This window comes from Uranotaenia lowii, chromosome 2 (genome assembly GCF_029784155.1).
Source record: "Uranotaenia lowii strain MFRU-FL chromosome 2, ASM2978415v1, whole genome shotgun sequence".
Lineage (NCBI taxonomy): Eukaryota > Metazoa > Arthropoda > Insecta > Diptera > Culicidae > Uranotaenia > Uranotaenia lowii.
Window position 1 is genome coordinate 295,354,591 of NC_073692.1, and position 27,458 is coordinate 295,382,048.

The window sequence follows — 27,458 nt, forward strand, 5'->3', positions numbered from 1 at the left end:
CTGACGTACTTACTCCTCTAAACAAACAGCAAGCTTGGTATCTAAATTTTCACGAAGCAAATACGAGTCTCTCGTGATCCCGTTGCTCAGACTCGCTCATGAATATTTTGTAAAACGAGCAACAAAGAAACTGCCGTCGTAGAATCGTTTGTGTTGCTATTCGTGATTGTATTGAGCACAAACGAATTGCGAGCCGGCGGCGAAGCATTCTCATGTGCGTTTCGATGAGTGAGCGATTTTTATAGTCCTTGGGGGGGTCTGTTTTTTCAAGAAGGTACTTATGGGTTAAGTTAGTGTGGCCTATACGTAGGCGAGTAAGGACTCTTCGATACAGGGGATTGGGGTTATCGGGCCAACGGGTTGTGATAGGTTTGATTCTCCTCAACCTGAAATGACCATTTTTTCGCCATTCTTCATCCCAGCACTCTCTTAGAGTCTTTTTGACCCAACGGGTAACATCTATTTGGGGAATTTTTACTGATTCGACTATGGATTCACGGCCGATGCCGGCAAGTTTGTCGGCTACCTCATTTCCCGCAATCCCAGAGTGCCCTGGGATCCAGCAAAACTGCAGGTTATTTTTCAGTGCGGAGATTTCTGTTTCGAGTAGCCAGGGATGTTTGATAGTGCAAGATTTAATTTGTTCTAGGCAGCTAGCTGAATCGCTAAAAATGACTGTTTGGACCCCTGGTCTGGTATGTGAGGTGGAGGCTGTCATAAGAGCGTATGCTTCTGCACTAAAGATGGAACAGGGGGGTGGTAGAGAGGAGCTAAATTTTGTGGTCGAACTATAGATTCCATACCCGATTTTCTCGTCGGCAACCGACCCGTCAGTGTAGATGTGTTCTAGATCTTTATATTTTCTATGGATTAGGGATCGGAAATGTTGTTGTATTTTCACTGGGGGATCACCTGCTTTGACTAGTTTCATGAGGGAAAGGTCTACTTTGGGGGAGGGTTGATTCCAGGGTCTTGTTTTGGTTCTGGGAAGGGTTGCTATGGGTGGGATATTTTGTTTGGTTAGGGATGATAGGAGATGGTTGGCTCTGCGCACAAGTGGTACCTCTTCACGACCTTTTAGGCTAAGCCATCGCACTGCCTTGTTGACTACATTCATAGTTAGATAGTGTTCAAATGGGAGTTGGCCGCATTCGGACATCACTGCAGATGTGGGACTTGTAATGAATGCTCCTGAGGCTGTCCTGATGATTCTATTGTATAGAGGGCCTAAAAGCTTGGTGAGGTCGTTTCCTCTGCTGATGAAGCCGGCTCCATAAAACATTTTTGGGAAGATCCAACTGTTGACAATTTGTAGTATGGAGGTACGGTGGGAACAGGGAGTTCTTGAGGCGATAGCTTTGATTACACTTATGCGTTTCTCGACGGTTTTTCTGATCATTGCGATATGGTGTTTAAAGCTGAGCTTACGATCAAGATAGATTCCTAAAATCTTTAGGGATTGGCTTGAGGGAATTGGGTTATGGTTCAAGGTGATGTTGGGTAGTTTTCTTATTTTTTTGGCATTAGAGCTGATGTGGAGCAACTGTGATTTTTGGGGGGAGATTGTGAAGCCTATGTTGTTGGCCCACTCGGCGACGTTATTGATAACCGACTGTAGTCTTTTTCTGGCGATGATTTTGAAGTTGTGGAATGACATGAGGAAAATATCGTCGGCATACACTAAGATGTGAACGTTGTCGGGGATATTCGCAAAAATGGATTGCATACAAATCAGGAATAGCGTGGGTGCAATCACTGATCCTTGGGGGATGCCGTTCTCTTGGTTCCTTAATTCTGACCGGTGGTTGCCAATGATTACCCTGAAGCTTCTGTCCTCAAGGAAACTTTGGATGTAGTAGCCCATTCGACCTTTAATTTCCCATTTTTCAAGTGATCTAAGAATTGGATATCGCCAAGCACGATCGTAGGCTTTCGAGAGATCCAGTGAGACAACATCACCATGCATGCCTCTCTCTTGGTAGGAATCGAGGATCCCCTCGAGCTCCGTTAAGTAGTCGTCTGTACATTTTTCAGGCCGGAAGGCGAATTGACGTTTGTCGAAGAGTTTATGGGATTCTATGAAGGTTATGAGTCGACGGTTGACCATTTTTTCCAGGATTTTACCTACACAGTTGAGTAAACATATTGGCCTAAAACTGTCTGCATATTTTCGGTCTTTTCCAGACTTAGGTATGGGAACGACAAGGCCTTCTTTCCATTCCATCGGTATCTTACCTTCGGCCCAAATTGTATTGTAGAACGATAGCAAAATAGTCTTTCCGATAAGAGGAAGGTTCCTCAGTAGGGGGTATCCCACCTCATCAGGGCCGGCGGAAATTCCACGAACTTTGCGGAGTGCCCATTCAAGCTCGTCGAAGGAAAAGTTTTTGTTGTAGTCTAGGTCGAGGTTAGTTTCGAAGGAAGGCTTGGAGGATTCTGAGTTGGTTTTGTGGATGATAAAGCTTTGGGGGTAGTTGGAAGAGGAGGAAGCTAGTGAGAAGTGATCAGCAAGGTGTTCAGAGATTGATAAAGGGTCATCGGTAAGTTTATTGTTAATTTCTAGTTTTGGGGAGGCACGACTTTTAAAGCCACTTAGGCGGTTTATACCCTCCCATAATTCTTTGGTGGAGCTGTTGGGGCCAATTGATGAGATAAACTTTTCCCAGCTTTCTTGTTTCGCTTGGCGGATAATTGTTCTGGCTGCATTCCTGGCAGACTTAAACTCGGTTAGGGCTGTTGAGTCTTTACGTTCTTCTTTAGGAATTCTTTGGAGGGCTCTAAGTTTTTTGCGTCTGAGTTTAATCGCCTTATGGACTTCGGAGCTCCACCAGGGGACGCTCTTTTTACCCGGTAGCCCTTTGGTTCGTGGGATATGGTTTTGTGCGATAGCGAAGATTGTCTTAATGAGCTCTTCTGTTGTAGTTGGAGGACTATGGGAAAAACTGTCAAAGATCTCATTTTGGTATTTAGGCCAATTGGCGTGTTCATACTTCAATCTGGGGCGACAAGTATTGATGGGAGTGGCACGATTAAGGGAGAGAATTATGGGGAGGTGATCGCTGCCGCAGCAGTCATTAAAAACTGACCAGGTTAGCTGGGAGACAAGATTGGGTGAAGACAAAGATAGATCGATGGCAGATGAGCCTCCGGATGTAGGATCTATTCGAGTGTGAGAACCGTTGTTAAGGATAATGAGGCCATTTTCTTCTATTAACTCTTCCAAAATTTGACCTCGTTTGTTTAATGAGTTACAACCCCATAGGGGAGAGTGGCCATTGAAATCACCCATAAGTAGAAAAGGAGGGGGCAGGTGATTTAGCATATTTTCTATGCAAGACTTTAATGAGGAATTTTGTTGTGGGTTGGGGGAAATGTAGACGGAGGCTAGAGTTATTTTAATAGGGAATTCAATTACAGCTGCTATGGCTGGTGTTTGAGGGGGAAGATCGATTATACGATAAGGGATATCGGATTTGATAGCCAGTCCAATACCACGATGGGAAGGAGATTCCGAGTCTTCTTTTAGAAACAGATGGTAATTTTTTATGAAATGTAGGGGGATAGTTGATTCAGGGGTCATGGTTTCTTGGAGGGCTATTGCAATGGGGTTGAGTTCATTGGTCAAGAGTGTTAGCTCGTTTATTCTTCCTCGAAGACCATACAGATTCCATTGTAGAGCCAAGGTTTCTTTAGACGGGTTGTTATTATTATTCAAGTTTGTAAGTTGTGTTGTATTTCTGGCCATGACTTAATTTTGGGAAAGAAAAAAAAAAAAATATGATGGTCGGAGGAAAGTAAGAAAGAGATGGAGAAAGAAATGATTATGGTTTTTGCGTGTTGTTTGTTAGAGAATTTCGGGGGGATTCGGTTGAAAAACTGTACGATTGGGGCCTATTTACATCAGTGGGGCTGGGGTTGTTAGAAATTTTCTTGTAGATGAATGGTATATCCGAAGGGTTTTGCCTTTTTTGTACTTTGGGAACGTTCGGCTTAGAAAAGGTACCACTTACCTGGGAGCTAGGTTCGCTGGTCTTCGGGATGGTTCCGGTTGAATTGGTCGGTGTTCCACACGGCTTGCTGATTTCCATGGCGTCAGATTCTAGATCACTTCCGGTTTCCGTTTCCATATCTCCTTGTTGCGAATCCTGTTTGCTTCGTTTTTTGTGCTTCTTGTTCTTTTTCTTTTCTAGTTCTTCTAGTCGTTTTGATAGCATGGCGATGGTTTCGGTAAGTTTTGCGATGAGCTGGTCCTTTTGTTTGAGTTGTTCTATTTCGTTTTCATTTACTTGCTGTGTATTCAGGCGTTGCTGCACTCTGCTGACAGAAGCGTAGGAACCTCCTCCGGCTTTGAACTGGTTGACGGCTTCTCGGTGGGAAATTCCCTTGGAATATCGCAGGCGGATTATACCTTTTTCGGTTACATATGTTGGGCAGGACCGGTTTGTGGGGCTATGTTGACCAAGGCAGTGTAAGCAGAAGGGGTCGTTGCTGCAGTCACCTTCGAGGTCATGGACTTTTGAACAGTTTTGGCATTTGGTTTGGTTCTTGCATTGTTTCTTGGTGTGGCCGTAGTCGAGACAGTTGTAGCACAGCATAGGATCAGGGATGTATGTTCTTGTTTTGATACGTAGGGGACCGATCTTGATATATTCTGGGACTGTTGTGCCGTTGATGGTAAGGATGATGGAAGGAGTGTTGACTTTCACCTTTTCCTCCTGGCGAGTTATTCTTCGAACAGCGATAATTCCGTCTGGGGCAAGCCATTTCAGCAATTCCTCGTCGGTTTCCTTGATTATTTCTTTGCAAGAAATTACACAGCGGCGTTTATTGAGGACCGGATGGAGTGTTACGTTTACGGCCGTTCCATCAACCAAACTTTTCATCGCTAACAATTTTTTTGCCTGTCCAGCATCTCGTACTTTCAGCACGTACCGGGTTCCGTTCGCTTCAGTGGTTGTGTTCTCGATTTCACCAACAAGATCCTGCATTGATTTGCCTACGATGAAGGGACTCAGGTTCTTTCCTTCCTCAACAGCCTGTAGCGAGAGAATTTGCAGCTGACCGAAGCCGATGCCGCCCATCCATTTTGGAACTGTAGGACCACCATCCTCTTGGGGAGCGGGTGGCCCGCTGTCCCACCAGGGACCGGATGCCATTCACGAAATAAACTTGAGAAAACACTTTATAATGTCCAAAAAAGCAGAAACTTAACAAACTATAACTGTTCAGTAAATGTCACTACGAAAAAATCCTTTGTAAGCGCACTCGATTTGAAAACACGTCTTAACACGTCAACTGATCGGTGAGGAATGGATACCAGGACGGCGCAATCCTTTCCCTTTTATAAGTTTGGATCTAGTGCAGTTTGGGTCGACCGTCGACGACACTTTTATAGATATGCCGAAAACACCATCGTGTACACAAAACAACGGTATAGCGTAAAGTGTAAAAACGAAAACAGGTGGACCGTATGTCTTACTATCGATCCACAAAGGTTTACTTTGATCCGTCGGTTTTCGTTCTGGGCAATTGAAAGAAGGTACAAAAACACATCTAGGGAAGAATTTCATGCATGTAATTCTGGGAAAAAGTATGTAATGTTTTATGTTGAGCAAATTAAAGGCGAATAAATTGAAACCGAATAAAACTCGCGTTAAGTTGCCCGGTGGCAAGTGGGAAGCCGTGGTTCCGTGCCGAATACAAGTTCACACACAAAAAAAGGCCGATGTACATATTTGTGGCTTTTAGAGATCCTTGCTCCGGTTGGCGAGAGCGATGAAATTGAAAATTTCTACTCCTTCATTGTCGAAAATTGCAATGAAAATTGCCGTTTCCGCGTATAGCGGTCTACGAACGGGTGAAATTAACTCAAATCGCTTACGCATTCTCCTCCCGCTCGTCGTGAAGAACAGCGGGCCCATGGGTAGTAAACAGCAAGATTGATCGCATACAAGCAGCATCAACAGCAGCGCTCACAAATTTTTTGGTCGTTCCAACCGACCACACGGGAGAATCCCCAAAAACAGTGAAACCGGTGCGATGCAATCATTGCCCTTTTATAACTTCGGATCTAGTGCAGTTTGGGTCGGCGCTCGAGTTTTTTTTGCTCGGGTGTTTTGCGTACTAATTTGTATATGCGCTTTAATAGTATTGGTGTACTAACACACAACCGATCCGAATTATTATTCGGAAAAGATGTCCTTGAATTGGAAAGTTTTCGTGACGCAAGATCCGTTCGAGATTTTCAATTTGTACCCCTATAGTGTTCCCGTAAGACGTAATTCTACGTCAAAAAAAGATCAAGATTAGGTTCCGGATCCATATGCCTATCTGGAGCCTGATACTTATTCTGTGCCGGAACCTGTTCCCGATTTTGATTCCTACCTTCATCCTAAACTTTATGTTGACTCTGATAGGAAAAAAAATCCAGATTCGGTACCTTATCCTGCATCCTGATCATGAACTCTAATCCTGATTCTGAATTTTTATCCTGATTTTAGATTTAGATCCTGATTCTGATTCCTGACCCGCATTCAGGTCTCTGATCTTGGGTTGAAAAATTAATATATCGAATCCAGATCCTGGATTCTGGGCCCTGATCTGGATGTCTAATCTTAAATCTGAGAGATCCTTGATCCCATGGCTGTAGGAAGGAGGGGGACGGGAGTGGGTGTTGGTTGTTAACTCCTCCCAATGAGGGCCCAAAAAATATCAAGAAAAATGTTCTTCTCTAAATTCAAAATTTTAAATTATTAATTATATTATACTTATGCGGTGTAGTGAGTGTTGGTGAAAATAAATTTCATTTCTGATGAAATATCGTTCTTATGATTATTATTGGCTGCAATAAAAACACACAGAAATAGTAAAATCGACCTGAATTACATTTGGACATTAAACACATTTAAAGTAGTATTTATTCATCATTACATCGCGTTAAACTCACATAAAATTCACGTAACTTATAGGTGACTTGAAGGTGACCATGAAGCATTATTCTTATAGGCGATTGTTTACATATTTATTTCGTAGTATCAACGTGAAAATCAATTGGATAAAAAATTATGTAGCTTTTGACGTAGCCACATCGTGCAGATTATTTTGGGTGTACAATTTCATTGGAAAATAGTTAATGGTATCTTTCAACCAAATTGAGAGTTTCATTTTTTCATTTATTGCAAAAAAAATACACTAATTTTATTACGAGATTTAGAAATTCAAATGAATTTTGTATCTAGAATAGGTAAACCAGTTGAATGGCCTTTATGAAGTCAAAATTTAAAAAGTCCAAATTTATCAAAAATTTGATTCACAAGTATTGGTCATCTGAGGAGATGATAGGATTTCCACTTAGAAACATTCAGTTGCTTAGGAGTATAGGGTCACTCACCAAGGTGATCTCCATTCTACATTTCCTTTACCCTAAAAAAAAAGTGAGATTTTTGGAGAGATGGCGTACAACCGGTCGCCGCAAAACCATTCATCACACGTGCTGCATTTCCCTTACTCCATCGACCACATGGACCTGGCCGGCGTCGTGATTGATTCATTTGAAAGTAGGAAATCTTCAAAATTGTACAGTGAGATTGTATTGCTTGTTCCCAGCAGTCTTTCATTTGGTTCATTGAGCAATATTGATTGTCTTAAGTCAATCACGGAGTTCAACTATTAAGCCATTGCACAGGAGGGGCCGCAGGTGGACCGTAGTTGATAGCAAGCTTAAGCTCAAGCTTAACTATAAACAAATATATGTATACAAAGATCTCTAAATATCAAGATATTCGCACTGATTGTTGTTCTCTCGAACAAATCGTTGGCGATGCCAACACATTGTTCATGGTGCTGCCGCTCTGCGAGATGGGATCTAAGGTTTGCAGCTTTCTTCCCTAGCATTTCAGCTTAATCTTTGAGTAGAAGCACATCATCTCACTAAACCATTGAATATCCAACGTCACTTCACTCACACCATGATTGTGTCTATATCGACTGTTTATGGTGATGTAAATTGCACCGGTGCACGAGTGTGCGTGAAAAGTGTTTAAACTAGAGGTTGAACCCAATCCTGTTAACCCTTGGTTGGCGCTAGTGTGATGTCGCCAAAATTCAGGGAAGCCGATAGATGGCAATGGATGTATAGGAAAAATTTCATGATCGAATTTTGAAAACCGACTATAAACATATAATCGAACTTGATTTATAGGTGCCTCAAAACGCTCGAAAGGAGAGCTTAAAAGAAATCGAAAAAAATCGAAATTTTAATGTTGATACCTAATGACTTGAAAATGCATAAAACGTCGAGATCTGGTGTTATCTCAAAACTAATTTTTGGTCGAAAATCGACATTCTGAGACTTTGTCGTGTTTCGGAAATTTCCGAAATTCAAGATCCAAGACCAAGGAGCAAGCTTAAAATCCAGGATTTTGATCCAAAATCAGGATTCGGGATTTGGATTAGGGTCGTAATGCAGGATTTGGATCATGATCCAGGACCAGGCTTCGGACTCTTTTCAGAGTCCAACAAGAGCAGTGTAAAAATCAGCTCCGCTCTTTAAATTTTTTTGTGAGCGGAGCAAGAGTGGTCGATTGGAGCGGAGTGAGGATACACACAGGGAGCGTTTTTCGTCACTCACAAAACACTCAAAATTGAAATGAGCGCTCTATAAGAGCGTCTCTTAAAGAGTACTCCTAAGGTGTACACAATGTGCGTCCAAATAATTAATTGATGGTGCTGTTCGCTTTGGTTCGTATCCAGCTGTTTTTTTGGAAGATGAATTAAAAAGATAATAACATCAAGCCGGAATAGATGAGATTCTAATACACTCTGGTTAAGTATAAATCTCTATCAAACAACAAACCAAACAAGTCACGCTTAGAACCGATACGAAAGTTCTTTACCGGGTGAAACTAAATTGCTCCCCCACGGTGGTAAAGGTAGTATAAGTCATCTGCAGTATAGTGGTGCTGATTGAACATTGAAAGTTAATTTAACAGTCCGCTAGCTAGTGTCGAATGTGTTATCAACACGATTTTTTATTGGATTTAGATTGTTTTGAATTCGTGAAATAAAATCAATACCTACTAGTCTACACTAGCAAAGAATGCCCCTAAATGTTTGCCAGAAACAAGTCGTTGTCATGGACTTCAGTAGTGAATTCTATGTGACTAAAAATTGTTACGGGCTACAATTTTGACCAATATATGCGTTTTTGAAAAACGCTTAATTGTTTCGGTAAATTATGTTATTTTTTAACAAAATTTAAAATAATAACATACCGTCAACTGGGGCAACATGCAATACTTTTCAACTAAAATGGCTTCTAAATAACCCACGTCCACAGATAATCATAACCTTTATGCATCAAAAGTTTTAAGGTTGATGGGATATCAAATTGGCGTAGTCAGAAAAATTATAGTTTTTTTCAGTTATTCTTAATTTAAAAAAAAACATTCGATTTTCACTATACTAAGAAAAAGGGGTAACTTTAAACAAACTTAGTTTTAAATGAAAAATCTAATGAAAAAGTATATAAATGTATTGTTTTTGATAAATTTTTTATGTCATAAAAACCATTACGTATAAATACACCAATTGCAGTAAACAGAATCTGTTGAAACTAATTTTTGAATTTTTTGTGAACATAAGGATGCTGCATACATTTAGGGGTAAAAATACTAAAGAAAATTCTACTAGCTGAAATCATAAAATTAAAAGTTTGGATGAATGAAATTTCAATGCCGACAAACGCGTGATGCAAAACAATTATATTCCAGCACATGGAAACGAGATTTACAAGGTGTCTCTTCGATTTGCATTTTGTTGCATTTTATCCCAGGCTGGTAATTGAATTATAAAAATATTTATTTAAAAAAAATTGGAGATTGCTCGAAAAACATTAAACCAGAAAAAATTTGGTAGGTGATATCATTAAGCCAATCCGTCATACTGGGGAAATCATTTTACGGCATCGAAAAATGTTAAAATTTGTACATCTATTGCTCGATTTTATAATTTTTTTAAAAAAATTTTGTATTTTTTTTTCAATTTTGAATGGAAATAAAAAAAATATTAAAATACTAACTTAAGATGTGAGAAATTATTTCATCATCATTTTGTAGGCATTAAAAGATAACTTGATTGCATTATACACAATTAAAAATTAATCAGGGCTGTAGTAACAAATGTTGCATCTAACCCCGCTGTTACTTGATGCCCCGTTTGACGGTACTTGAACTCAAAGAGGAAGTATTTAATGACTAAAATTCACGCAAAGCTTGATATTTGGTCTACTTACATCCGAATAAACGAAAAATTAGTGGGAAAATAAAACGTAAATTGACTTATGATTGTGGGGGACCGTAGTTCAAGATTTTTTTTACCAAAAATGGACTTTGTGGGACTTTGTAGGTTTTCCGAAACATAGTTCAATATGCATTATGAATGTTCAAATGATTAACTTGTGGTTTTCAGCGAGTGGTGAAATTCTTAAATATTCCATATGAATCCCCCATAGATCTAAAAAAATGGCAGTGCCAGATGTTTTATGCAATTTCTAAGTCAAGTGACATCAAACAGTCATCAAAATGTACGTACAAGTTTTTATTAATTTGATAATGAAATTTTCCCCACCCATCTATTTTTTTTTTAAGTTTATAGACGCATTTAACCTAACAAAGTAGGTCTTTCGCGTCTTTACTTTATTATTTAAAACGATAAAAGATACACCCATACGCCTTAAACTATCTTAAACTACTACAATATTTACAAAAGTTTAAACATATCGATGTCTTTTAAGAACTGGATTATTTTGTCTTATTGTTGTTTTTCGTTTTTCAGGATGATGTCAACTGTATTATCAAATTTGAAAAATTCTCTTTTTCGAAACATTCATCTATTGTCATAATTATGTGTGTTATTGAGTAGCTGTAAACGATTATTTACATTACATAAATTTCATTAAACCATTGGAATTTGAACCTCATCGGCACCAAGCGCTTGCACGCTTTGCTTTCAAAGCGCTGCCTAAAGAAATCCATTAATGAACGTCTTTTTTTTTGCTATGCAGATGATGGTAAGGACGGTTTCCTAAAAACACACTTAATTTCCCTAAGAGCACGTTCTAAGAGCTACACTGAAGGAGCACACATCACTCATGTAAGTGAGTGTCGAACATTTATTTTTCAGGAAGCATGAGCAGAGTGTGTGCGGCTTAACGCTCACAAGAGCGACTCCTCTTTGTGAAGCTTTGCTCTTGCACTTATGAGTGACACCTCAGGAGTCGTCCGAAGCCTGTCCAGGACCAGGGTTTAAGATCACGATACGAGATCATTATCCGAGGTCCACAATTATAGTTCAGTATCATGATCTGGATCCAGGATCCGGATTCAGAGTCTGGGTTAAGGATGTAAACACTAAAAATTAAATGTCACGTAATCATGTTTTCGACCTGTAAAATTACGGTAAATGTCCTGCTCCTTTTTGTTACAGGACATTTGCGTAATTTTACAGGAAATAATTTTTGCTGTATGGATTCAGAATTTTGAATCAGAATTATAATCCTGCTCTTGATAATGGCTCCCCCGAATAAAATTAAATTTTTAATTCATTCTGTTGATACAGAGATAGATCATAGATCAGAGATAAGATCATATGCATTTCTTCCGAATATATTTGAAAGACAGAACAAAGACCCTAAGAAACTAATGCAGGAAACAAACAGAAAACATTTGATTAAAAATAAAAACATAAAACTTAACCGGGATATAAAAATAAACAATCCTAAATTGTTGACACCGAAGACATATGTTGGACATCGTGCCAGCCTTCAGGATCAAATAAACATGCAGATCCATTTATTTGTTGAACAAAGTCAACAACACGCGTAACCCAGGAACGAATGACTCACGCTCTACGGACCTATAGAGCATCTTGTTTAGTTAAAGTTCAACGGCAAAACTATGTGCCATCAGAAAGAAGCATCGTTAAGTTTGAATCTGCCACCACATTGTGTGTGCATTTGCTACTGGCTACCGTCAACGGCGGGAAAAGGGCAATACAGTCAGCCTTTCCGATCGGTTTACTTACATTATGTGTCGAGCCAGAGCCCTAACCCCATTGAGTGTGCAATGAATATTTCAAAAACACATGAGAAAATTGTTTCCGGTTTCGACTTTCATCTCGCGTTTTGTTTCAGAATGGGAATGCAATGCATACCTTCCTATTATAAAGATTCACCCATCATATAATAATGTTGTTTTTGTTGGTTTATGTTTAAAGAAAACAAATATTGGAACTTTGGAAAAGTTTCTTCGGTTCTATTCAATTAGGCTCACGCGGTTGGAATATAATCAGCCTGGAATATTTATGAAGGATTATGGAAGATACGAAAAAAATGCGAACTTGAACATCTTAATAATTTCTACCGAACTGCAAGTTGCCGAATTCTCGGCTAGGTTGAAGCCCACCAGCTTTTCAGCAAAACAACAACTATTAGAATTTATAATATCATCAAAATCAAATGACGCTAGTGAGAATTCTGAGATTTGGAATTCATAAGCTGATGGATTTTTAAATTCAGCATAAAAAAACAATTGATAAAAAAAGCATAGGAGTCATGAGTTCATATTTTCCCTTGCTCAATCTCAAGTAAACGGTAATTATGGTTCAGTAATTTATATTATCACACACTTCGACTGACGACGAGACGAAGCTATACCGAAACCGAACGCTCATACAAATGTGAAATGTACGTACAATAAGTGCATACATTTGATGCCTACATGGAATAAGTACGCAAGCAAGATTCTTCGGTTCAATTGAGATTGACCTTTCCTTTTCCGGCTGCTAGAAACGTTTGCGCGCGCTTTCGTTGCCATGAGCATGGGGACTGCTGCAGCTGAATGATCTTTGAAGTGATCTTTGTAGTACGCATGGCAACGCATCGGTAGTAGTCATACATACATATGTAACATTATGAGCCCTTCAACGTTTTAGAAATGCAGATTGAAAAAAAAAATCTTAGTTCGCAGCATAATGGAAAGTTCATCGGATCCTCACGCTATGTTGCAGAACAGAAAAAGGGTAAATGTTTTTTTTATCAATGACGGAAATCTACACAACTTCCTTACTGGATGCTTCAATGGTTTAGTATCCACTCCATTTACTTTACAAACAGAAACAAGAAGTTAATCAGTCTGCTGCGACCATGATTCAGTATCCAGATCAAGGTCCAAGAAATCGGGATTAGGATCTATGTATGGTTCAGGATTAGGTTTAGTTGCAGCATATTGGGAATCAGGCTCAGATTCTGGAATAAAAATTTAGGGTCTGGGATAAAAATACAGAACCAGAATCCCGAATCAGATACCGAGAGCAGAAAGCGGAATCAGGATTCAAGATTCATGAGCAGTAACGGTTCAGTAACTCTTATCCGCTCTTAAATGACACTATTGGAAGTTTGGCTACTTGTAACTTTATTCGAGTGCATCCAAATAAAACAATTTATTTGGAGACCCTCAATAAATTCTTGGAATCTTTAATCTCACCAACCAGACCTTGAGTGTCAATATGACACTCCTCGCTCAAATTTGCTATATTTCTTTTGTATCTCAATAGATTTTCACAATATTTATAGTTTTTGGAAACCCGTAATGTAACTTAAATATAATTATCAGAAAATATTCAGCTACAATACTTCAGTTTTCCGTTGTTCAAAGTATAAAAATAAAAATCCAAAAAAAACATACTTCGGAAAAATACTGTAGATCAGCTACGAAATGCTCAAACAATATTTCACTTAGTGTTCAAGAAAGCTGAAGTTAGAAGCTATATACGTTGCGCACAAAGAAATATTTTTTAGATTTATACAAAAATTGTAAAAAATGGTGTAAAACCAATTGGTGTAGTTTTCGTCGCTTTAGAAAGAAATGAAATTTATGTGCCTAAATATGTATATTGCCTCCACTTGGGTAGGTAAATGCAGTTTTTTCAACTTTCATACGATCATTCTATAATGTATAATGAACGTAAACATATCAAAACAGCATAAAAATATAGCTACAAAAATGTTGGCTGGGATGTACTGTTGCTACATGCATAAATATGTATGTACTATGGGTCAAACAACAAAGGGAAAAACAAAAGTATATTCTAACAGTTCCAAAAGTAAGTTTCAAGCATGGATTATATTTGAATTTCTTTTCTATAAAATATTTCCAATTTTAAATTAAAGATACTAACAGATCTAACTAACTAACACATCTTTATAGATCCTGAGTTAAAAAATTCAACAACTTTCTCGAAGTTTTTGAATACGTAAATTTTTACGCTAATGGGCGTATAGAATTGATCCAATTTCCTACACATTTTAAGATATTTGTACAAATTCTTAAAGTATCAACTCACAAACGATTTAGATATCACGTGTACATACATAAAGGGTGATACGGTCAAAATTTGGTCAAAGGAAAACGCGTGCAAATCGGCGAAATCGTTTATTTAAAAACTCAAATTAAAATTCTTTTTCAAGTTTAATTAGTATAAAATTCAGGAAAAATATTCAGTTAGGCTTCCGCTTTTCCAAATCCGAATTGCCGGGCCTTACGCTTAACTCCTGCCATCAGATTTTGTACAGCCACCTTGAACACCTTCTTCGCCGCAGAAAGACAGTTTGCCTTGAACTGCTGCTCGTCCTTATAAGTTTTTTTGGTCTTCTTTAGGTTCCGCTTGACAATAGCCCAGTATTTCTCAATTGGGCGGAGCTCTGGCGTGTTGGGAGGGTTCTTGTCCTTGGGAACCACCTTCACGTTGTTGGCGTCGTACCACACCATGGCCTTTTTACCGTAATGGCAAGATGCCAAATCCGGCCAAAACAGTACGGAACAACCGTGTTTCTTCAGGAAAGGCAGCAGACGTTTATTCAAACACTCTTTCACGTAAATTTCTTGGTTGACAGTCCCGGAAGCTATGAAAATGCTGCTTTTCAAGCCACAGGTACATATGGCTTGCCAAACCAGATATTTCTTCGCGAACTTCGACAATTTCATGCCCTTCCTTTTGCCGTATAAAACTCCTATCCCGGAAGCTGCTTGTAGTCGGCTTTGACGTAGGTTTCGTCGTCCATTACCACGCAGTCAAACTTCGTCAGCATCGTCGTGTACAGCCTCCGGGATCGCGCTTTGGCCGTCGTATTTTGTTTATCATCGCGATTTGGAGTCACTACCTTCTTGTAAGTCGATAGTCCGGCTCGTTTTTTGGCTCGATGCTCGGTTGTAGACGATACACCCAGCTTATTTGCGGCATCTCGGAGAGAGAGGTTAGGGTTTCGCTTGAAACTACCGGCAACTCTCTGTGTCGTCTCAGCGGCTTCCGTTTTTCGATTTCCCCCCGATCCAGTCTTCCTGGCTTTCGACAAACGTTCTCCAAACACTTTAATTACATTTGTAATGGTTGATTTGGCAACTTTTAGCGATTTTGCCAGCTTTGCGTGCGAGTAGCTCGGATTTTCGCGATGCGCGAGCAAAATTTTAATACGCTGCTCTTCTTCCTTGGACAGCAATTTGACAACTAAAGAGTGAATTCCAAAATCAAAATAGGAGTAACATTCTACACACACACACACACCTTCAAAATGAGGGGTGTTCAGGTTTTTTTAAATGCAAAATTGAAGGAAATACGTCAAGTTGATATAGACCAAATTTTGACCGTATCACCCTTCAGGTATCAGAATGGGGGTAGGCTTAATAGCGGCACGTTATCCAAACATACGGGAAAATTGTGCCTAGCCTTTTTTTTATCCAAGATTTCATCATTTACCTGAGAAACCTGAAAAACCTGTAAAAGGAAGAAATAAATTCAATCTATTTAAGATGGCATAAAGCCTTTCCACTAGGGATTATTAGCATTAAAGCTCTTTTCTACATTCGGTAAGGAATGATAGAATGTTTTTTAAGTTTAATTTCTTAAACTCAGATTCGCTTAAAGCGTAAGATCCCAGAGTACGAAAACGTAGTCTGGCAAATGAGGGACAGTTACATATAAGAAGGAAGGGATCTTCCACATCTGATTCACAACTATCAAATACTGGAGATTCAGCACGCTGAATGTTGTGCATGTGATAGTTGAGTTTACAATGACCGGAGAGTGCTCTGATCAGGATGCTGCAATGAGATTTATTTAAAGTTAATAAGTAACTCGATATGATTGGAGATGGTTTTTCTAAAAATAATTTAGTTTGACGACAAGTGTCCAACTCTTCCCAGTATCGTTCATGCTGGTTAGAGGACCAAGTTTGAATTTGGTTTCTGAACCAACATGGTGATATTGGGACAGCCGGCTCTGGTCCGTAAAATTCCTTTTCCGACCCAGCTCTAGCGAGTTCGTCGGCGCATTCGTTTCCAAAAATTCCCTTATGTCCGGGTACCCATAGAAGGTTTAATCCATTGCCTTCAGCAAGTTCTTCGATTGCTTTCCGGCATGCGATTACCAGTTTTGATCTAGAACTGGAAGCACTGAGTGATTTGATAGCTGCTTGGCTATCTGCACAGAAATAAATTGTTCTGAACATAATTTTCTTTTGAAGTGCAATTTGCACTCCATACATAATAGCATATAGCTCAGCCTGAAAGACTGTACAATATTTTCCTAGAGGTTGAGCATATTCTATGTTCAACTCGTGACAGTAAATTCCTGCACCTGCACGGCCGTTTGATAATGAACCGTCAGTATAGAATACAATATGAGAGGACATTTGGTCCTCTACGAAGCCTGATAACCATTCTTGAGGAGAAGAAAATTTGACTTTAAACCCCATGTAGGGAAAACTACTCGAGAGTGTTAAATCGTTTGGAGCTAGATTAAACTTGTTTAATCTAACTAATTCAGGCCACACATTTGTATGACTCGATGATCTTTCGATATTTCCTGACAGCCAGAGACCAACTGCCTGTAGACGAAAAGCACATGAGAAGGCTTCCTGTTTTAGGAACAAGTGTAGAGGTTTGATAGAAAACAGAGCCTCTAGTGCTGCAGTAGGAGTTGTAGTGAACGATCTGGACATCCCCAAAAGACACATTCTTTGAAGGTGATTTAGTTTAGTCCGAACTGTTGCAACTTCTCCTTTCTGCCACCACACTAGACACCCATAGGCCAGAATTGGTCTTACTATTGTGGAATAAATCCAGTGAATATGTTTAGGTTTGAGTCCCCAGTTTTTTCCGATTGCACGTCGGCATTGTCCGAAGGCCATGCATGCTTTTTTGATTCTGAATTCGATGTGATCAGACCAGTTTAATTTGGAGTCAAGAATGACACCCAAATATTTAACTTGATTAGACACGGTGATTTCGGAACCATAAAACAGCAGAGGGCGCAACCCGCGGGTGATACGTTTTTTAGTAAATAAAACAATATTAGTTTTTAGAGGATTAACTGAAAGTTCTACATGAGAACACCATCGCACAGTGGTCCAAAAGGGCCTGAAATTGAACTTTTTTTCCTGGTGACTTTGTCTTTCATTTTAGCTATTACATGTCTTCAGAACATTTTCTCGTTCTCTCTATTTTCTCGTTAAAATCTAAGAATTTATCAAATTTATGTCGACCGTTCTCAAAAACGGGCCCGTGGAGACAAGTAGTTTTTGGCTAAGTTTGTAGTACTTGAACTATACTTCAAGATGTGGTATTTAGTTTTTGGATCCACTTGCCCCATTTTACCCTAGAAATTCGTGAAGTTAAGGAAAAATAAAACTTGAAATTGCGATAACTTCGGAAGACAAGGTCGTAGAGACTTAAGATCTAGTGCAAAATGTGCGTATTGAGTATCGCAATAAATGTTGTGAACATCATATTTATGTAAGTTCAAAATTTACAATAGTTAAGTACAAAAAACAAATTTTAAGTATGTTTTAAACTAAAAGCTTTATAACTTTGCACTGAATAGAGATAAAGCTCTTGTTATTTCAACAAAGTTTCATATTTTGATGATATCTACAACTTTGTAGAACAAATTTGGTCTCTATCTCTTCAAACAAAAAAGTTAGTGTTTTTATTTTTATCGTAGTAGGCTGTGACTAATGTTTGATACTTTAACGTTAGGGGCCGTCCATTAATGATGTCACGCGTTAGGGGGGGAGGGGGGGTTTCGATTTTTGTGACAACTTGTGACATGAGAGGGAGAGGGGGTCAGCTTGAGCGTGACATCACTTATCATTACTAAAAAAAAAGAAAATAGCAAAACAATAACAAATAATTTTATCCTAAGTTCAATTGAATTATGCTCGCACCATTCATTTAATGAATAATAATACTCACGTAATCACTTTTGGTAAATTTTATGAGCATAAGAAAATTTACAACAACACTTCCACTGCAACACTCAGGAAAGTCCGTCCCACTAAAATTGTGGCAAAACGTGAACAGGATTGCTTAGCTAGATGATTTGGATTGTGAATGAATTGAAGAAGAGGAACTAGATTTGGATGGTTTCAACATCGCACAGTGCATTGAATGTATGGGATACCGGGACAAAAATCAAAACTGATGGTTTTTGGCACTTTTACTCATACATGTCATATAGAAAGTTGTTGGAAATGATGTGAGCTATTATTGGCATGAATGACGTATGTTAAAACAATGTTCACAAAAGTAACTCATATCCATAAATGCATAAAAAATCATACAAAATGATTTTACCTTCTGATAATATCTCATTTAGATTAGAATAGAAATTTATTCCGAAAACATTGTTTTTTCGTGATCGCAAAAGTAGCTTAAACGCCATTTTTACCTGAAATACCATAAAAACACGTGTTTAATGACGATTTTTGCGCAAATTAAGATATTTCTTCCAATGCAGTACTTTTGCCCTCCTTTTCCAATATCTGAGGTAAAAGAAAACTGAATAATCAACCTTTTTGCTTGGAACGGCCAGTCTGTACCACCCTTTAAAACAAGACTAGTGAAAAATCGTGATTTTCAACAGTCAAAACATCATCTAGAAAAAAGTAAATATCTGTAAAATGGGCAAGTTCGGGCAGCTGAAACCACTTTGAGCTTTTAAAGGATACTATAAACGATAACTGGAGAAAAAATCAGAGAGGTATTTTGATATATATTTTTATAATGTCCAATTGAAGTTAGAATGTCCATTTTCTTGTAATATAAAGTACGCTTATCGATAACACCTCAATATTTGTATATATGGAAATAAATCACAGAGATAAGACCCTTAAATGTCTTCTACTTACTTGCTTCTTGAGTTTCCATTGTGGTTAACACAATAAATGTCACCAACAGATTAGAGAAAAATTAGTAAAATTGAGTATTTTTTCTGAAAAAAATACTGTGTACGAGTTGCGTTGAAACTATCTGACAATATAAGCCTGAAACAGGCATATAAGTGCTCCTACGTGATTACTTATACACATGCAGCATACTTCAAACATATATGAAAAGCACCGCCTACTTGATTTGGTGAAATAAAAATTTCGAATTTTTGATTTTTGTCTATGGGACGCCGCACTGTGCATCGTCGCTGATGCTGCAGCTACTGCCTCGACTTTCCCGATCATTGATATGGAAAGTTATGAACATAATCCTTGGCGTCATGATTGAAATGTGTTTTAAGCAATGATTGAAGACTTGTTAAAAGTTGTTAACCTTTACTTTCCATTTTTTTTAATTAAAACTGATGAATTTAAAAAAGCAACATTTTTAATCAAACTTCTAAAGTGTTTCCAGGGGGGGGGGGGGGGTGGTAGGAAAACGTGACGTAATACAAAAAGGGGGGTTACGTAAGTTGTGACAATATGTGACAGAGGGGGGAGGGGGGGTTAAAATTTTCCAAATTTTGCGTGACATCATTTATGGACGGTCCCTTATGAGAAACAATCTAACTAGTAAATGTTCTAAAGACATCTAATAGCTGAAATGAAAGACAAAGTCACCAGGAAAAAAGTTCCATTTCAGGCCCTTTTGGACCACTGTGCATCGTTCAACAGAGCGCAGAGCTTGTTGCATTATATCAAATAATGTGCTTATGCAAACCTCTTACCAGCAGAAGATAATCATCTGCGAATCCATAGGTTGGTATTCCACGGTCATTGAGTTTTCTCAACAAGCCGTCTGCAACTAGGTTCCACAAAAGAGGTGATAGTACACCTCCCTGTGGGCAACCACGTGTGCTAACTTTTGTTATTGAAGCCTGTCTTAAAGACGAATGAAGATTCCTGTTACTTAGCATTGCGCTAATCCAGTTAGTTATAACACTAGGCACTCCATGAAGTAGTGCCGCATCCATTATTGATGTAAACGAGACATTATCAAATGCTCCTTCTATGTCTAGAAACGCTCCTAGACATGATTCTTTCTGTGAAAAACTATTTTCAATATTATGTACTACGTTGTGCAGAAGAGTCAATGTGGTTGTACTCCATTTACCCGAAAACCATTGCCCAGAATGAAAAATCCCCAGAATTCCAATCGCCAGAAAGAACCATTCCCCAGAATTTTTTTTCCCCAGACGAACCATTCCCCAGAAAAATTTTCGCCAGAATGAACCATTTACCAGAAATTTTTTCACCAGAATGAACCATTTACCAGAAATTATTTGGCCAGAAGAACCACTTCCCAGAAAATTGAAAACATTTATCCCTACTAGAAATTAATGAAAAAAAGGAATTGTTACAAAAAAATGGGGTTTCATAACTTAATTCTTTTGCGGCAAAGCCGCAACCAACGAGGATGAAGGGGCTGAGGCGGCACAAAGCCGCCGAAGCTCCCAAATCCGAGGTGGCCGCCGACCCGCCGTCGGAAGCGGCGGCCCCATTACATTGGTCTAGGTCTGCCGGGGCTTCCTAGGTCTGCGTGAAAGCTAGGGGTAATCCCTTAGCCCCGTCCGCCACGCGAGAGCGTGAAGGACAAAACGTCTTTCAAGTTCGAACGCGCAGCGTGAGGAGTCGGATACCAAAACGGTTTTTTAAAGGACCATGGTAAGCATTGAATCAATTAAAGTTCCATAAACCATAAACAAAGCACAATATTGGTTCTAAAATAAATTTAGTTGGAAAATTTCAAAGTTGTAGTTTCATTTAAAAAAAATCATTTTGAAAAAATGAATTTCGAATCATATGAAATTTACAAGAATTCATTAGAAAAAAAAACAAATAAAAACACAAGAGGTAAAAATCTGGGATTTGTGCCATTCTGGGAAATGTTCCATTCTGGGGAAAAAAATTCTGGGAAATGGTCCATTCTGGGAAAAAAATTTCTGGTAAATGGTGCATTCTGGGGAATTTTTTTCTGGGAAATGGTTCATTCTGGGGTTTGATTTCGGGTATTTGTCATTCTGGGAAAAATTCATTCTGGGCAATGGTTTTCGGGTAAATGGGATACAATCGTGCAGAAGAGTCAATGTTGATTTTCCTGTTTGGTATGCATGTTGTGTCGCATTAAGCGGATGTTGGACAAGGCATTCTTGCCTGATATGATGATCAATTAAACGTTCAAGTGCTTTTAATAGAAATGAACTTAGACTAAAAGGACGAAAGCTTTTGGCTTCGTCGTATGATGATCGTCCCCCTTTAGGGATGAATTCCACGGCTATCTGCCGCCAAAGCTTAGGAATATATCCATGAGCAAAACTGCTTATCATTATTTTTCTTAATATGTGTTTGAAATGATCGAAGCAAAACTGGAAATAAACCGTTACTTCCAGGAGATTTGTATTGAGCAAAACCATCGATTGCCCATTTGATCGATTCTGTAGTAACTATTTTCCGAGCAAAATGCAAGGAATCTAGACTTCCAGAAAAAAACTCAGGCTCTATCGATGAATCTTGATCAACACATCCTGGAAAGCGAGTATTGAATAGACAACTTAATGTTTCTTCGTCGTTTGATGTATAATCACCACTAGGGGTTTTAAGGTATGAAACCTGATAATCTTTTGATTTGGCTAAGACTTTATTTAACCTACTTGCTTCGTGCAAGCTTGAAATGTTTGTGCAGTAGCTCTGCCAACTTGAGCGTTCGGCAGCTCTTGTTGCTTTCCGGTAAGCTCTGCGAGCCAACTTGAAAGCATCAAAACCTTCCGTGCGCCTTCGGTTCCAAGAGCGTCTGCAGTTTTTTCGTAATTTACTGAGATTTGAGTTCCACCATGGTGTACTGTTTTTGTTGAATTTCAACGTTCGTAAGGGACACGCTTCTTCATAAGAATTTAAAATAATTTCGGTGGTTTTTGCAACTACTTCATCCAACTCAGAAGGAGTAGTAATTTCAGGTGTATATCCATGAAATTTAATAGCAATATGCTCTAAATATAGGCCCCAATTAGTTATTCTTGGGTTTCTGAATGTAATTGTATCTAAAAACTCACCTGAGTGTTCAAAATAGATAAACCTGTGCACACTAAGATTGCATTTATTCCCCTCGGGATAATGACTTCTCGAATCACAGGGAAATTGCTCAATTTATACGAAATTCGAACGAAATCTCACCCGAATCTCATGACACTCCATTCCTTCTGAAATCAAGGGTGACATTTCTACGAGTGTACAGGAACTCGAACTAACCCCGTGAATTCAGGACAGGTGTTCTCCTGAATCACGGTAGACACATTTTTTGTCAAATTTTCTTCCTCTTTCTATCCTGTAAAAAAAAAGCAACAAGATATTTTTTTCTCTTTTCCAGCTTTTCGCGCTTTTTTCATTATCTGTAATTATTTCGGTTACTGTTTGTTGTTGATATTTTTTCTTCGGTGATCGTGCAGAATCGTGTCGTCAAAAAAGCTCCAAAATTTAAATTGGCCGGAAAGAACAACGCGAGCATTTCCGGACACAAAAAACAACCAGAGGAGGGATCGGAAGCGGTAATTCAAGCAGTGAGGTGACTAATATTTTCATCGGTAGCGTAATGTGTCGATGAAATCAATTTTCTTTTGCTTTTTCTCGACAGCATAATCTTGACCCTGCAGATCGGATTCACCCACCTTGCCGACTTGCTTCGTTGAAGAGATTATTCCCGCCGATTAAGCCGATGAAATTGCCGATCGGAAGCATCTCGTAAGTATTTAGTGAAATATAGACAAATTTTGCTTTTAATTTTTATTTTTTATTTAGGCTAAATTTCCGGCGTTCGTCAGCGATTTCGACTGCGAGGCGTTGCAAAGGGGTGATTTTTTCTGACATGGAAACAGAAAGAACGGAAAAACGCAGCAGTGTGCAAGGAAGCTTCAACACCTCCCGGCTAAACAGCAGGAACAAATATGCCAGCCCAGATATTCACCAATTAAGGAGGCTGCTACCATCAATCAAATGGCTCCACTAAAATTCAAGTGATTTCAAGTGATATGTGTGTTCTGTATGAAATGACAACACATATTTTAAAATAAATAATTCATGTTTGGAAACGAAATCTTTTTCTCCAAACAGAACAACGATGAAATTTTTTTGAATAATTAAAAAGGGGATACTGCTAAACGATTTCGGAACTTCCTACAATTCTCGGGAAGAATCCGTCTCGACAACTCGGAAGTTTTTCATAACAAACCTGTACATCACAGGAGAAACCCGTTTGGAACCTACAGGTGAATTTGACAGTTGTTTTCCTGAGCTGTTTTTCTGTCCTGAAATCGTCCTGTAATTTCAGCTGTTGAAAATACAGGACTAAATCGTCCCGACCACAGGAGAAAAATTTAAGTGTGTGGTCAGAAATCGATTCTTCGTTAGGCACATGCCAATTTGAAATTTCCTGAGAAATTGTTCTAGAACAAAGTGTGATGTCAATCACCTCTTCTCTGTCACACCTAACAAAAGTTGGTTTATTTCCTACATTTAGAATTTCTAAATCAGTGCTGCTTAAATATTCCATTAAATTTAAGGCTCTCAGATTGATATCTGAGCTACCCCATACAAAATGATGGGCATTGGCATCACAGCCAATTACAAGAGGTATATTTTGTGATTCACAAAATGAAATGACATTTTTTAAATCATCCGTAGGGGATGATGGTTCATATAATGAGTATGCTGAACAGTAGACGTATTTTCTATCAAGCAGCGAAACCTGAACGACGCAAATATCTCTTGTTGTTAGATTGGGTATAAGTGTTGCATTTAAAGAATTGTTTATCAATATACATGCACGAGGCATTATTCGGGCATTAGTCATTCCAATCACACTGAACACAGTAAAGTTTGGTTTGAGCAAATTCCCTAAGTAAAAAGTTCCATTTCGGAAATGGGGTTCTTGGACCAAGGCGATTGATGCAGTTCCATTAAGGATTAAACGACATAAGTTCAGTGTAGCGGTTCTTTTGTGCTGCAGATTTATCTGTGCAACCTTAATAGAAAGCATTTCTATCAAAGAATTCCACACATATTTCCATCACACACAAGAACCTCTGCACCTTCATATCGACGCATGAAGCGGGGTATCCCATACAAGATGAAAATTTTAAAATAATGTGTATAATCTGAATCCCACGAGTTGCCAGGAAAAATACGGCCCTTTGCACCAGTGCCTGGCTATAGTGCAGACCTTAACAACGTTCTGCTTAAGATAGGATTATTATACACCCTCCTACCCCCACTTTGGGGCCCGCAGGCACAGAACCACCTTGAAACGGGTGTTTACAAAATTTAGGAGAATACAACTCGTGCATGCGCATTAATAGCAATAAGCTCAATTGGTGAATCCTCCCTGAAGAAACTTGGCTTGCAACCAAGCCAAGGTCCCCCCCTCCCAATGTGATAGTCGCATTTGAAGAATGACTAACGCATATGGGAAGTACTGGATAAGTCGCCTTTTACGACGTGGACCACTATCCCAGTGGTAGTATTCTATAAGCCGCCACCACACAGCCCTTCAAAATGAGGGGTGTTCAGGTTTTTTAAATGCAATATTGAAGGAAATACGTCAAGTTGATATAGACCAAATTTTGACCGTATCACCCTTTATATACATGATTGGGCTTCTGTAGACAAAATCCACAAACCTGGTAAGATTCAACACTGTTCAAAATTTGTCTAATTACATAAGTTCATGACTTAATTCCATGATACAATTTAAGGAGAAAAAGTACAATATAACTACAAGAAATATAAGTTTTCTTGAGATATACTTAAGATAACTCAAATGAAAAAATATCAAATTAATGGGAACCGCACCAAGGCAAGGCAAGATAACACATGGTCCAGTTTGAATAAAAACAGAAGTGTCTTCAGGACATTATTTTGAATATGCCTGTCCACATTGTTCACATGGGCCGATTTACCGTTTTTAAATTTTAGAATTTCAAAAAATCCAATGAGAAAATTTTCGCGGAGTTAGTACCTACCTTCTGATTCTTTAAATTTGAAATTTCTTTTCAAACAATAAATCATACCACACAGGTACGTGTAAGAATCTTGTGCGGTCCCTATTCTGGGCACCGTTCTTCCATTCTTTTCCCCGACGAATTTTTAATCCGAAAACCACACCCTTAATCGCGATATTCCAAGCACGCAATGCTTTCCTGTCGACCGGCTGAAATGTACGCGCTTAATTATGCATGCTTTTTAATGTGCACACAATTTATTCCGAGATAGTATGGTTTCAGAATGACAGCTAGCAATTCAATGGAAACGCCACAGGAAACAGCTCGCTTCTTGTTGGTCAACCAAGTCTTCTTGGTTGAGTTAAGGAATCAATTCTGAATTTTATTAGAGCCATATCCGCCGCGCATAACTGTCGGCTTAAAATATTGTGACTTTCGATTTTAGCTACCGAAGTTTATCGAGTTCGAGTTTCAAAAAACAACAACAAGCTAATATACCAAATCAACCAGTCAGTCGAAGGGTGACAGCTTAGTAGATTTATGTCGGCTAATCTTCCTCCATTTATTGACATCCATCGCGATGAAGACAAGGTGAAAATTACTGTTAGTCAACTCGTACCTTCAAGAAAGAGACATTAACTCCACATAAATGTAAGCATAAAACTTGTCGTCTCCCCACCCACACTGTCTTCCCGAATAAATGCTGCTGGCTGGGCCCAACCGAAACCGTTTGCGATTGATGAGCTTATTGTTGTTTGCTCAACAATCTGTCGGTCTAGAAGGTGATTGACTCGATCTTTCTCCGTTGCCGGGTGTCATCCTCGTTTACGTCTGTTTTATTGTGGGAGAGTACCTTGTTGATGAATGGAGCGTACGACATCTTTCAGTACTACTATACAGCCGCCTCCCAGCGTGTGCTTGATCGTAAATGGAAGGAACGAACCGTGGAAGATTAAAATTGCTACATGGCATTTACCCACATCGAAGTTAATTAAAATTAGCAGGACACCAGAGCAGCGCGGCGAGGAAGGCAGAAGTCATTCGGGAGAACACTGTTGTAGATACTATCTTGGAAAGAACCTGGAAGCAGGAAATTTTTACCTTCCGCTTGAATGATATTCTCTTAGTTATGCAACTGATGAGGTGTTGACGTAAACGAGTGGGGAAAACGGGAGAAATAAGAAACAATATTTCAATTGCAAAAATTAATAGGAGTAGGTAAACACAAGCTTTGTAGAATTTTTAAACTTTTGATTTTTTTTTCCATTTTGCATTCGCATGAACAGTAGGGTGTCCCAAAATTGCATAATTTCTGGGAATCTGGGGGCTCACCCTCCAAATGGTAGATTAGAATGTGGAGAACAAACTTGTGTATGGGGCCGACTAAAAAAAATCATGTTTAGAGGTTCCGCAAGTGCGATCTTTGAAAAACGTCCACCTTCAAAATATTTTATTTTAAATAAATTATGGGTCCAACACTTTTCACAAAAATCATATATATTTTTTTTTTTAAACTGCGACCCAGAGATGGGTCTTGACTCAAACATTCAGTCAGCGAAACTTTTTTTGTAGAGAAATGAATCCAACTGTGTTAGTTGAAATTTCAGGGACTAGGTAGACAAGATGAAAATTAATGTTGAAAAACATGCGAAAAAAATTCGCCTTGTCTCCCGGTAGGACTTGAACCCACATCTTGCGCTTCTCCGGGGCCCATGTATTAACATTCTACTACAGGAGACAACCTGGCGTATGAAAGTTATACTAGTCCCTGAAATTTCAACTAACACAGTTGGATTAATTTCTCTACAAAAAATATATATATATATTTTTTAAATTTTGTTTGAGTTAAATTCTACACGAAAAAAATTAAAAATGAACCAAATTCGTATCAAAATTGAAAATAAGCAAGCTATTTTTAAGTGACCAAAAGGTGTACCTTGCGTAAAATATTTTTGATACCAATGCCATCAAAAGATGCGGATTTATGTGCACTTAAACTTTGCTGAACGAAGCATGTTGTTTGTATCATCGTGTGAAGCGCTATTCACGGTTTAATCCTTAATAAAAATCACAATTTAGGATATTTTTTATTTAATTTATCCAATTCGTCTTAATAAATATCTACTTTAAAATCAAAACACTTGCAAAAA

General features: G+C 38.7%; 1 protein-coding gene and 1 long non-coding RNA gene across 5 annotated transcripts in view; both read left to right on the forward strand.

Annotated features, from left to right (window-relative positions):
* The window catches only part of LOC129745460 (matrix metalloproteinase-2-like), a 247,357-nt gene that overhangs the window by 40,929 nt on the left and 178,970 nt on the right, over positions 1-27,458 (forward strand). The gene's annotated exons all lie outside the window — the stretch shown is intronic.
* LOC129745461 (uncharacterized) lies at positions 22,737-23,353 on the forward strand. The gene is made up of 3 exons (XR_008737130.1): positions 22,737-22,877; positions 22,947-23,053; positions 23,111-23,353. It is a non-coding gene; the product is annotated as an uncharacterized LOC129745461 (long non-coding RNA).